Below are 12409 nucleotides of genomic sequence, written 5' to 3' on the forward strand. Positions count from 1 at the left end.
CAAGTGTTCTCTCCAGTTTTAATGGATGTTATGCCCTGACACATCAGTAAAAATCCACACCCAGAGGGAAATCCCTCTGCAAAGAGGAAATGTTGTATCAGCTATTGCATACAAAAGTGCAGTAATAAACAGCAATCATTAAGCTAATTATGGTCAAAATGTAGGTCCAAATCAATTACATTTATGGTCTCAGGAAGACGGATAATTAAACTATAATTGCCTTCTGTTTGAATATATCATGCTAAGAAAAACTATGTTTATAGCAAACAAAGTAATTCAGTCAATTCCAGTGCAAATGGAATTAGGAGGACAGCAGAGGGAAGACAGTCGGCCTGCCGGGATTGCTCGTGCCTGCTGGTGCCTGGCGGCTTTCTTTTCTCGGAGCTGAACAGACTGCTGGGATCTGCAGGGGTGGTTAGCTTTGCTATTCTGAGGAGCGTGGAGAGAAGCACCACTTTCTCCCACGGGATTCATCGGAGGGAGTCTGAACATGTCACTATAGAAAAGTCAACTGATATTTCGACAAGAGAGGCAAGTGGGAAGTAAAATGCGGCGTGCAGCATCGTACAAATAGGCGACTACTCATATGCAAATATATGTAAGTGCGTGCGCACATCCTGGGAGAGATGAACGCGATACTCATTGGAGCTGGAAAAAATGCATCTTAAAACATAAAAGAGATTGGCGTTCAAAAGATGTGCAAATGTGCAAACAGAGAGACTCATATGCACATGAATGGGTCACGTACATGCAGATGATACATGAGAGCTCTACAGTAGTGCACTAAACACAGTACCTGAGTCTATCTGAAGATGTTGGGATTAATTTAAAATCCACAGAGCTGTTTAAGGACGTATATTTAGAAAGCCACACAAAACAACAACTGGCCTGAGCTGACAGCCACAAATCAGAGCAGCAGACTGGATTAATCTACAAGTGTATGGCTTCAAAGATATCTATAATCAAGGCCACGATTTAATGAGAACTGCTGCTGTAATGTCGCTATAAGGAACCAAGGCTCAACATTAAGGACTTTTTCTTGCCAACGCAAACAAGTGTGCATTTCACACAATTATATACAATTTCTAAACAAAAATATGAAAATAATAGTTAAATTAAAAATATACAATATATAGAATATAAAATATTTACTAAAACATAATAAAATATTTATAATAATACATATATAATGAATAATAAAATTCTAAAACAACACAAAAAAATAAATAAGAAAATAGTTTATTTTATCAAAATATAAATTTTTCCATATTGTATGTAGTTTATTTAAAAATATATTTTTGTATTAAACTGTAAATTATAAAAAGTATTTAAAAATAAAATAAAACAAAATAATTTTGTAATCCACTTGGGAACATGTGAGAATCTCCAACTGAAGGTTTATGGATGTTACATTGCATCTCAAAGTTTTGTGACAAGAAAGTATTTTTTAAACATTTTTTGGTTGAAACTTGTTAAAACTAATCGCTTATAATTTCTAAAACATTTCTCAAGATCCTGCATTTTGATTTTCTCTAACTGCTTTTTAAAAGTGAAGTGAGTAATTTCTGAAACAATAGCTTCTCTGGAAAAGAAACAAAAATGCTGCCACTTCCGAGTACTTCACTAATGGTCTCATGCATCTATGACCGGAATGCTTTAATTTACTCTATTAAAAGGGTTGTAGTGAACTGAGAACTCCATGAAGACTCTATTAAACCAGCCTTCAACATGGGAATTCTTCAACCCCTTCCTTATCACATTTTAAATTTCCCACAATCTATTACTTTAATGAGGCCGAGTATACATGGCTCTACGAGTCTCTACCATGACCTGTAACCCCATAAACTCAGGAGGCCCAAAGCCTGACCTCTGACTTAGCTCTGGTCTCCTCCCCATGTGTAAAGCCACCCTAAACCGCCATAAATGCTAAGAAACCAGTCTATATCCACTGTGATTAAGGGGTCCTTGGAATCCTATAAGCTGGGCTTTGTGTGCCAGGTTCTATCAAAAGTGTTTCCCATGTCCCTGAAGAAAAGCGACAAAACGAAACGCATCAGGCGATCATACGGACCGTGTTATCTTTTTCTCGGCAGTGGGTTCCTTTGAGCAAAATCTCTTCACTACGGTGCCATAAATAAAACAAACTCTTGAAGCTTTTGCAGGTTTTCCAGTAGGAGTTAACTTCTCTCAGTAAGTGGTAACACACAAACAATGTGTATTTTGATGTCCGTTTAAACTTTTAGGCTAACTCGCGGCCTTTCTAGGAAAGTGTGCCACAGAAAGCAATGATTTTTGTACTTCTATGATGTTTAGGCCAAATCGAAGCACATATCCTTTAAAGACTGTGGTGAAAAAATACATCTTTACTACTAATGATTAATCAGCCAATATTTACTGTGGTGCTATTTTTCAACATTTTTTATTTATTTTAATTTTTTGTGAATTTTAAGTAAAACACTGTTTGACATAAGAGTTCATTTCAATTGTATTATGTATACATATGCATTATATCTGTCACTTTTAATATCGTATTGGCATCGGTTATTAGAAAAATAGGAAGAAAATAGGTATACACAATAAATATCAGTATCATATGGTTTACAAATATGTAGTCGATATTGGATATACATTTCCCATATTTTTCCATTACACTACCTTTGTTGTCATCTAACACACAGTTAGAGTTGATCATTAAAAACAATAATCATTGAATACTGGTAAGATTCCTTTTTCACAGTGTACCTTATACTATTGTGATGCCTAAAATCACCTGTAGCATTGATTTTAATTTGCATTTACATTTTTTTACTTCTATATATATATATATATATATACACACACACACATACACACACTGATAGCAGTAAACTGATATCCAATATTTTGATACCTTTATGAAAGTCTTTATCTTGTGCCCATTTAACAGGCTAGGCCAAGTTTATAAAAGATAAATGAATGTTTAATAGCATTTAGAACCAGTCAGTAAAAATGGCCACAAGTATATCCGCCATGAAGTAAAACATCCCCATACAAAATTGAACCCCAGTAGAGTTGTGGCAGATAAGGCTACAGGTGAGAGATACGCCAGACTTGGCTAAACTCAGAGCCAAAGGTACTGTTGCAGTCAGGATGGAGCCAATAACCAGCCAGCAAAGTTAGTAGCACCTCAGCTAGCAGCCGGCTACGGATGTGCTATCACGTGCTATCAGCTCCGGTGAATTTAGCATGGCAAACTCATAGCCTGCAGTAAATCTGTGTCAAAGAAACACAGTCTAGTGGTAATGACTACATAAACTGGTCTCTTGTCTGTAATTAACACAAACCACAGCAGGGCTGAAAACAAACACCATATTTGTTGTGTTTTTTTACACGGCTCTTTCTAACTCAAATCTGGATGAAACCATGTAATCATCTCTAGGAACAAGCACAAGGCCATTACATCAGAGACAGTCTGAAATAAAAGGTATAATGACATAGCAGTCTGGCTCACTGTTTGCCATTAATTGTTTTCAACTGGTTCAGAAGAAATCTACCGTAATTGTGTCAAATTATCTATCAGAACTTAGACTTACTAACAAACAAAAGGCTTATTATGAGCAATGTTTATGAATGAGACAACATTGTTGATGATCAAGAACATTTAAAGGTTTAAAATGCTAGTATGCTAAACCTTTTGATCTGAGCTACAGCAGCATTAAAAAGCAACTTGAAAAGATTCAGTGGCCCACGTAACAGATAGAAAAGGCTTTTGTTTTGGTAAATGATGCAGTTTTAACTGGCCCCGTCAAAAATCTGTGTTGAAGCCCAACATGTTATTTGCAAGTCAATCAACTCACCTAGGTTACAGGTTGTCAAGGAGAATGAGTGAAAACAAACATGGAGTAGCAATCACGGTTTCACTATCAGACATTTCCTTCTGATGCAACGAATCGGTGGGGGCTCTGCTGAGAAAGCATCTAAAATGATTTACCAAAGTGAACATTTGCTCTTTTTCTCACATCCTGTCAACCAGCGTGGTCTCAATTTCTGTTCGCAGAAACAGAAAATCTAAATTCTGTCACCATTTACTCACCCTCATGTCATTCCAAAACCTATTTTCGCTGACCAAAAAAAGGAATGTTAGGCAGGATGTTCATGTTGCTCTTTTCCATACGATAACTGTGAATGGTGACCAAGCTTAAAAAATGACAAAAAAAAGCACCATGAAAGTATCAAAACAATAGTTCATACACTTTTAAAAAATAAAGGATCTAAAAGAGGGTTTTTATGCATCGATGCCATAGAAGAACCATTTTTGGTTCCCCAAAGAACCTTTAAGTAAACAGTTCCACTCAAAAAAAATCCATTTGTGGGTTCAAAATGTTCCATGGATGGTTAAAAGGTTCTTCATGGAACCATAGATGCCAATAAAAAACTTTTTGACCCTTATGATCCACACACTAGTGGTCTTTATAGCTCTCAAATCTCATTTATGCAATTTGAATAAACACATATTGAATATTTATTCAACATTCAGCCTGGTGTGATGTTACTTTTCTCTCATTTTTGGAGTTTGACCAATTTTTGGTCGCCATTCACTTTCACTGTATGCAAAAGTACAGCATGAACATTCTGCAAAGCATCTCCTTTTGTGTTTCACGGACGAAAGTCATACAGGTTTGTGTGACTAACTGCAAACTATTCCTTTAAAATGTAACTCAAAAACATCTGCACTGGCATTTACACTGAGGTACAATTTTAGCCCCACTTCTGATCTAGCTACACTAAACTACAAGGCAACTGATGCCCACAACAATTACAAACACTGGCTCAAAGGGCAGGGGTGTCAAACATCCCCTGTCAAAACAATATCACTAAGACTAAGGCAATAGCACGATTTTGATTGCTAGAACCAGTAAGCTGCTTAGAGACTGGAAAACAACAAGTCGGGAGGCAGATTATGGAAGGAAAAGGAGCAACGGGAGACGAGATCAATGAGAACTCAGTCCAACCTCTAGTGTCAAATGTCAACACATGGCAGGGCATCTAACGTCTGACTGACTACAGCATATAGACCCTAGGGATGCGTTTACACACACACACACACACACACACACACAAATAGGCTAACTCTCTGCAGACAAACGAGCAATGCCACTTCATAAACTTGTTGCTCAAACCATTTCATTGTGCATTTCTAAATCCGATCTTAGCCTAATAGAAGGTGTCATCATAAAGCCTGGGTAGTAGATCTAATATTTATGTGCATAATAAACTAACATTGTGAACATATGGATGATTTCACTATGCTTTTTCCAATTTATATTTATTTTTAGGCTTTTTCTGGCCTTGCATCAATCCTGAAATAAAGCACTTAGACATAAGGCATTTTGATAATCAGTTCAGTGAGGGTTTTTTTTCTCAAAATGTAATGCTCAAAAACACTCCTTTAAAGCAGCTTTTTATTTTATTTTGGCCAAAACAATCATGCCATGAAACGTACAGAGACTTAAGCCATTTCAGAGACAATATGTAGGCCTACATAAAACCATGTTTAATATGGCTGAAAAATATCTAGATTTTCTTATAAATTTATTTATAGATTATAAATTTCATCCAGCCCTTAAAAAGCCTTTAAATACAACACTCTCCTGTTCAAAAGTTTTGGATCAGTAATATGTTTTTAATGTTTTTATTAGAAGTCTCTTACACTGCTGAATTTATTTAACAGTAATATTGTGAGATTACAATTTAAAATACATCTTTACTATTTTAACATTTTAAAATGTAATTTCCTGTGATTCAGAAGCTATTACTCAAGTCTTCAGTGCTACATTATTGTGCTGCTTAATATTTTTGTGGAAATCATGATACATTTTTTTGTCAGGATTCTTTGACAAAAAACAGTATTTATTTGAAATAGAAATCTAGAATAACATTATTAATGTCTTCACTGTCTTCAGAGACAAATTGATACTTTATCAATGCAGTGCATCCTTGTTGAATAAAAGCAGCATTTTCTTTCAAGAAATAAAAAAATACATATTACTGACAACATTTTTCAACATCAGCGTACATGTATAAAGCAACAACAAATATCTGAATTTCAATGTGATCATAAGCATCATTCGAATGTCTATTTCTGGACCATAGACTCAGAAAAGGCCCCAATCTTGCAAGTCACAAATAGCGTCCACAGTCATGGCGTACATGCTTAAATGAGGACAATGATGTGTGGGAATAGATGGAGGAATTGCTTTGGGATTAGAGTTAGAAAACGTGAGCGTCAAGCTGAGCTACACCACATTAGCTTCGTAACCCTTGGAAACAACTTGAGAGCCAATTCTGAATTCTTACACTGAGATCCACTTGATATCTGCTAAAAACAAAGTATATTTACAATATCAAACCCACAGCTCTCTTTACACTCACTTGGTCTCTCACAATCACATGACTTAAAAGGAGGAAGGAAGGCGTGACAGGGCCACCAGGTTTCATGAGGCCCTTTGGCCTAAAGAGGAAGTGGTCCAATTTGCTGAGGGACGCCAACAGCCTTCTTTTCCCCAGACTGTCATGCTCTTCCTCTCCATAGCATCTCCTTTCCTTTCTGTTCAGTTGGTTCCTCTAAAAGTCACAAAAAGTTACCGACAGCTGGCAGTTAATGTTTTGTCATCTCATTACCCACTGGCTTCAAAACGCTATTCCGTTTCCTAGTCAAATGTCAAAGCCTTGGTAGGTAACCACAGCACTTACTAATGCCACAGCTGTTCTCAATACTCAATATTCAATATCAGGGGCTCAAGAGGTAAAGTTTAAGGATCTGAAACTGAAAAACCCACAATCAGCCATATATATACCAGTTACAGACCCATAATATAGTGACACTAGAAGAATACCGAGCGTAATTCAGACTAGCAGGCTGGATATTTAGACACGGCCCTCCAGAGGAATCAGTCCAGACAGCTGTATTAGAACTGCCATTTACAAAGTCAAAGAGATATTTGCTTCCCTGACAGACCCCGTGTTTGTTTGCATATGGTTTGACTCCCACAAGAACGCTGCTGGGAAGTTCTGATACAGCTCAAAGCAAGAACCACACTGTAACCGCAACAATCGCGACTGTAATTATACAAAACAACTAGGAACTACACGAAAGCGATACCTGAAATCGACACATCATAGCAGACGTGGCTCTAAACGTTTCTTCCAGGACCCAACCCAGTTTTTTAAAGGGTGTTCAAACGGGGGGCGGCCTTCTTTGAAAGGAAGTCCACATCTCTTCATTTTGTTATTTTCAACAGAGCCTACAGACCGGCATTCCTCTGTGCCCAAGAGGACACACTATCACGGGGATTTCCTTCCTTTTGCTCTAGGAGGGACAGGACCGGGGTCAGACCCCACTAGGGTGAGGTCGTCTCGACCCAACACTCCAAAAAAGATCTGTGCCAAGTACTGGTATGGTAACAAGCTTGGCTTCTCAATTTGAGAATTTGGACATGTATAAATTACACATTTTTTAACTCAAACTTGATGCAATAGGTAAACAGGACACAAGAAAAAAAGATGCAAAAACAAAGCTATGACTGCGTTAACTCATATTTCACACGAAGTTAGTGAACTGACAAAAGAGTTTTGACACAGGAAATGTAAGGGTGTACATACACTTATCTGCCTTTGGCAGTGACAGATATATTGCTGCCTACTTTTCCGTGACTGGGAATGACAAGTGTTTGCTCAATACCCCCTCAAAAACAGGAAACGGTGTTCACTCGATTGGTGGTTGCACAAGTTGTCATAAATATTGCAGCAAACATAAACCTATACAAATTCCACAAAGCCTAAATGGAGTTTTGAACCATTTTACAGTGGAAAGGTGGCACAGAAGCTCAATGAATTCCACAAATAAAGGTGTATTTACACAATGGAGTAAATTAAAATACAAAGATTCAGATAATGCTAGGAAATTCTGAATATAGAAATATAATGTGAAATTACAAATATAACAAACTATGAAAATGTTAATTCATAATATATGCTTAAATGTGCAGTCACATTGGCTAGTTTTTCAGCAAAATTTCACAGGGAAAAAAAAAAAGGTTCATCATCAATAGCATAGCCATTTATGAAGAAGACCTCCCATTAAAGTCACGGTCAAATCAAGCAGTTTTCTGTTGGTGAGTGCGGCCAAATTTGTGTGACCAACTTGAACATGAGTGAAATCTGCATCGGAAACATTTCGCCATCACACAAGACACCAAATCGTGCGAATTCCCATTGGAATGACTAGATTTCGTCCATAAAAATTGCAGACAAATGGTAACTGTGACCGCACCTTAAGGCTGCACTGATGCTGCATTTCATTCCCACAGAAGCAAAGCAGCATCAGATGCAGATACTATGTGCTTAAGGGGAATCTGGCATATTTTAGTAGTTATTTATGTGACGTGGCATTTCTACAGACTTTATAGCAGACACAAAGCCACCTCAGAGCAGGCTGTGTAGAGACACCTTTGGAGAAAGGCTGTTATAATTTGACAAGAGCCCTGTCATTAAAGATCAAGCCATTAAAAATGCATGGAGAAGCAACAGGATCTTCTTTAACAACCTCTTTGAGAGACTTCAGCCTCATATCCCTTCTCAGAGGACAATATTCAAAATGTCACATCCAACTAGGAGTCTATAAGGGCCCTGTGATGTTTCCTGGTCTATGAAGTGGAATGCAACATGAGTTTTTTATATATATATGTAATTCTTTCCGTAACCCTGAAAAGCAGGAGTGCAAAATATTCCTACGTGAGTTGACGGTCACTCCACCGTGAAGGAAAACCGAGGCATTTTCTCCAATTCTTCTTGAATGAACTGTAGTCATCTCCCTCGACTGAGGAACAGAACAGAACTAGGCGGGGCCGGTAATCAGTCAAATCTAGAAGGAAAGACTGCGTTGGAAGCGCTAAATGTGCCTTTTATCACAATGCCTGACACTCCTTATCCATCTCTTTACGTAAACCGTGTCGAAAAATGCAGCTTTGACTGTTAGAAGCCGATAATCTGTGCTTCGTTAAACTACTCATTCGTACAACTTTTCCATTTCCGCTATAACTTCCACAGTGCCGTGGGCATGAGACAACAAAAAAACGCCATTCTTCACGCGACAAAACACCGCAAACCTCGCGCGCTTCTACACAAAGTTCCCAGCGATCATTTTCGCCATTAAGCCGAGTCTGGCAAATCTAAGGAGTTGAATTGTTTCACTCCAGCACCGCCATATTCTAGACATCTGAGCTGCTCTTCCGCAAACCCTTTGCCGGTCTGCTTTGCAACATTGCAGCATTCCGCCGTTCAGCCGCTACAATGTATCAATCAAGCTGTGACATCATAATCCCCTCATAGTTCCCGAGCAATACACGCGCCGTTACGACTGTAATGCCACAGAATCTCGCGCAAACGCGATACTTACAGCAATCCGCTCCAGCTCCAGCCAGTCAGTCAGTCCGTCTGCGCCTGTGAAAGAGCTGCTTGCCTCTGGGAGGGAGGGAGGGAGGGTGAGGTTTAGAGTCGAGCATGACGTTACAGCCTCGGTTTCAGCACCGTACACTCCTGAGCTCTGCCTACAATTGAGCGTAACGGGAAACGGAGAACGAGCGCTGCTAAATGTGGCACATGGAAGTGACAGTGTCGATGGATATGTACAGTACCTGCAGTACAAGAATGCAGGGGAGGGGGGGAGTACTGTAGTGGTATCATGGTACAGTGATTGTATCCGATGGTAATACCATGTTGCTGGTATCCCACGGTACTTCAACAATGGTACATGTCAAGAAAACACGGTATTACAAGGATAGTAGTAAAAAATATATGGTAGTAGTCCCATGGTACTTTTAGTTTCTTTACTGATTTTAAACATGTAATTATTACTCACTTTCCTTTATATTTAAATGTGTATATATATATATACACCAGTTTTTACCATACTTTCAAAACAAAAATAGGAAAAATATGCAATATGAAAATAATTGAAGACAAAATGATTTGGTTTTTAAAAAGTCTTTTTCCAAAAGGTACATCTGGAAAAAGGGGGGTCGTCTTATAATCAGGGTCATCTTATATTTGTGCCAATACGGTGTGTGTGAGTGTATATATATATATATATATACACACACACATACACCTACACTGCGGGGCCGTTGAATGCTTGAATCTGATTGGCTGACAATGGTGTCAAACTCATTTTCACTGAGGGCCACTTCAAAATTATGGCTGCCATCAAAAGGCCGGTTTTAACTAAGACAAATGTTACTATACCTTAACTTTATTATTATATAATATATAATATATTGTTAAATAACTGTCTCTTTATTTTATTATTACTTATTTAAGTTACAAATATTGCATGCATTTGCATAGATGTAAAAATATATGTAATTGCTCTGTTATTTTAACATAAATCCTTTTAATTGATCAAGTTAAGAAATCCAAATTACTTTATAAATCAAAGTAAATAATAAAGACAAGTATCATCAAACACAAGTCATTACATTAACTTGTTACATTTATGGCACAACAAATAATTGTGAGCTGCTAAGAACGTGTGACAGATATGGTATGAGCCCGGTCTCATGAAAATGCGTATCAATAGCACGATTTTCTGTTTCTATTTGGCATGTGATTTATACGCAGATATTTACTTTAGTGTACATATGATACGCAATCAATGCTTGTAGTAGAAAAAAAGAAGTGGTGGTACTCAACCCCACTCCCTCACCCAAAAATAAATAAATACAAACTAAAGTACTAAAAAAGTACTTTTTAATTTTCATAATTCGCAATGAATGTATAGCGTGCCACAATAAATAAATAAATTCATTAATAATTGTTTGCAATTCAATTTATTTTTATAGCGCTTTTCATGATACACTGTTGCGAAGCAGCTTCACAGAACATTTCTACATTACATTTAGTAGTTTACAGCACTTTTAATAAAAAAATTGCACAAGTCTGTTATACCAAACAAGAACACAGGGGGACGCCAAAAGACCACTGAACGAGCTACCTTTACCTGACTGATCCAGATTTACTAAACTACTGACTACTGCGTAAACTAAAACACCTTCAGCCAGCATCCAGTAGAAAATACTCGTGCTTTTAAGCCAAATAGTTTGCCGATTTTTTTTTACTGACATCTGTACGCGAGTACTATTTTCTCTGCCATCTCTGATGACATCGGCGTGTTTTCTCTGCATTAGCACTGTTTTGAACTTACTTGTTTGAATGCATTTGCTTACTGGATCCTTAGACTTTCCAGGAGTTTACTGGTTGATCTGATCGCAAAAAAAACTGCTTCTTTTCATTTTTATATAATGTATTGTTTTCTTTAAGATTTACTGATTTAAATTAGTCATTATTTTATTACTCTACGCTAGGGTGACCACCTGGCTATAGATCTGTTGCAGGACAGTAGATGTGATTTTACGGGACAATGCGGGACATGTGCGAAACAGATACATTTATTCCTGTTATGCTATGTAAATACTGATTTACATTCGTTGGCATATATGCGCCAATTTATTTTTCTGCCGGTGGATGCCCACACTCTAGGTTGCGTTAATTAAACTTAGGAGAGAAGATATTTTTTGAGTGCACACATGTAATGGTCTGCCCGATAGAGAGCGCGTCCGTTTTCTGTGAGAGTAAATGAATGGGAATCCACCAGCGAGCAGAGAGATTTGCGCTCGCGCATTTGATGCGCTCTTGCATAGGCAATATAATGCGCTCTGGACATTTGTCAGTAAAATAACTCCATAGAAACCGCCTCAAATGATTTATTATAATGAGAAGAAAGTCGTGTCTGAAAGCTGCAATCGATTTTTTTTAATTCGTTAAATTAAAGGAGAATATTGGGTTTCTCCGTGTGTGCTGCTCGACCATTGGTGCTCGAGCAGTTGATGAGGTCCGCTTTATTTCTTTGAGCCGTCCACGCAGTCGTCATCAACGGAAAACCCCCACACCATTGCGTATCATATGCAAACCAAAGTCAATTTCTACGCATAAATAGAACTCCAAATAGAAACAGAAACTTGTGGTACTGATACTGATATGCACTTTCATAATTTACGAAATATGTATCATATGCAAACCAAAGTCCATTTCTACGTATAAATAGAACTCCAAATAGAAACAGAAACTTGTGGTACTGATACTGATATGCACTTTCATAATTTACGAAATAAAGCAGCATAGTTTTTTATTTTAAGACAATAATATGCTCTCGGGGGCCACATAAAATTATGTGGCGGGCCGAATAGGCCTCGAGTTTGACACATGTTCTAAGGTGTGCAATTATTTTCAAGGAAACGCACGGCGAACTTAGATCCAGGCAGGTATTGACTAGTGGTCGACTGATATATCGGCCTATATTTGGCATTTTTCAAAT

General features: G+C 37.7%; 1 protein-coding gene across 1 annotated transcript in view; it reads right to left on the bottom strand.

Moving 5' to 3' along the window:
• Nucleotides 1–9529, bottom strand: part of LOC107591033 (uncharacterized) — a 46073-nt gene extending 36544 nt beyond the window's left edge. Inside the window, exon 1 of the mRNA XM_016280041.1 lies at nucleotides 9437–9529. The gene's annotated coding sequence lies outside the window, so the exon portion shown is untranslated. The remainder of the gene's footprint in view (nucleotides 1–9436) is intronic.
• Between the last annotated feature and the right edge of the window lie 2880 nt (nucleotides 9530–12409).

Source organism: Sinocyclocheilus grahami, unplaced genomic scaffold (assembly GCF_001515645.1).
Source record: "Sinocyclocheilus grahami isolate Dianchi unplaced genomic scaffold, SAMN03320097.WGS_v1.1 scaffold8.1, whole genome shotgun sequence".
NCBI classification, from domain to species: domain Eukaryota; kingdom Metazoa; phylum Chordata; class Actinopteri; order Cypriniformes; family Cyprinidae; genus Sinocyclocheilus; species Sinocyclocheilus grahami.